This window comes from Neophocaena asiaeorientalis, unplaced genomic scaffold, assembly GCF_003031525.2.
Source record: "Neophocaena asiaeorientalis asiaeorientalis breed wild unplaced genomic scaffold, Neophocaena_asiaeorientalis_V1.1 scaffold119, whole genome shotgun sequence".
NCBI lineage: Eukaryota > Metazoa > Chordata > Mammalia > Artiodactyla > Phocoenidae > Neophocaena > Neophocaena asiaeorientalis.
Genome location: NW_020175821.1, coordinates 2,495,546 through 2,496,118, shown reverse-complemented (window position 1 = coordinate 2,496,118; position 573 = coordinate 2,495,546). Strand labels below are relative to the sequence as shown.

General features: G+C 74.5%; 1 protein-coding gene across 1 annotated transcript in view; it reads left to right on the top strand.

Annotated features, from left to right (window-relative positions):
- Positions 1-6: 6 nt before the first annotated feature.
- ITPKA (inositol-trisphosphate 3-kinase A) overlaps positions 7-573 on the top strand; it is an 8,436-nt gene continuing 7,869 nt past the window's right edge. The window contains exon 1 of the mRNA XM_024732540.1: positions 7-414. The gene's annotated coding sequence lies outside the window, so the exon portion shown is untranslated. The remainder of the gene's footprint in view (positions 415-573) is intronic.

The window sequence follows — 573 nt, the reverse complement described above, 5'->3', positions numbered from 1 at the left end:
GCCCCGCGCCGGAGTGTCGGGGAGCTGCGCCTGCTTTTCGAGGCGCGCTGCGCCGCGGTCGCTGCCGCCGCCGCCGCAGGGGAGCCCCGCTACCGCGGGGCCAAGCGGCGGGGGGGACAGATCCCCAACGGGCTTCCGCGGGCTCCCCCTGCCCCGGTGATCCCGCAGCTGACTGTGACGGCCGAGGAGCCGGACGTGACCCCGGCCAGCCCCGGGCCGCCCAAGCCGAAGGGTGGCTGGCTCCCGGCCGTGGGCTCGTCGCACCTGCAGCAGCCGCGCCGCCTCTCCACCTCGTCGCTCTCCTCCACTGGCTCCTCGTCGCTGCCCGAGGACTCGGAGGACGATCTTCTGAGCGACAGCGAGAGCCGGAGCCGCGGCAACGTGCAGCTGGAAACGAGCGAGGACGTGGGTCAGGTACTGGCCGCGGGGGCGGGGCCAGCGCGGGGCGCGGGGGCTGCGTGCGGGGACCTGCGTTGAGCTCTCTGCGGACCGACTCCTGCCCTAAGCTCCCTCCCCGGCGGGTCCGAGTCTCACTCTTTAGGAGGGCATTGGGGCCAAAGGGAGGTGCAGGGC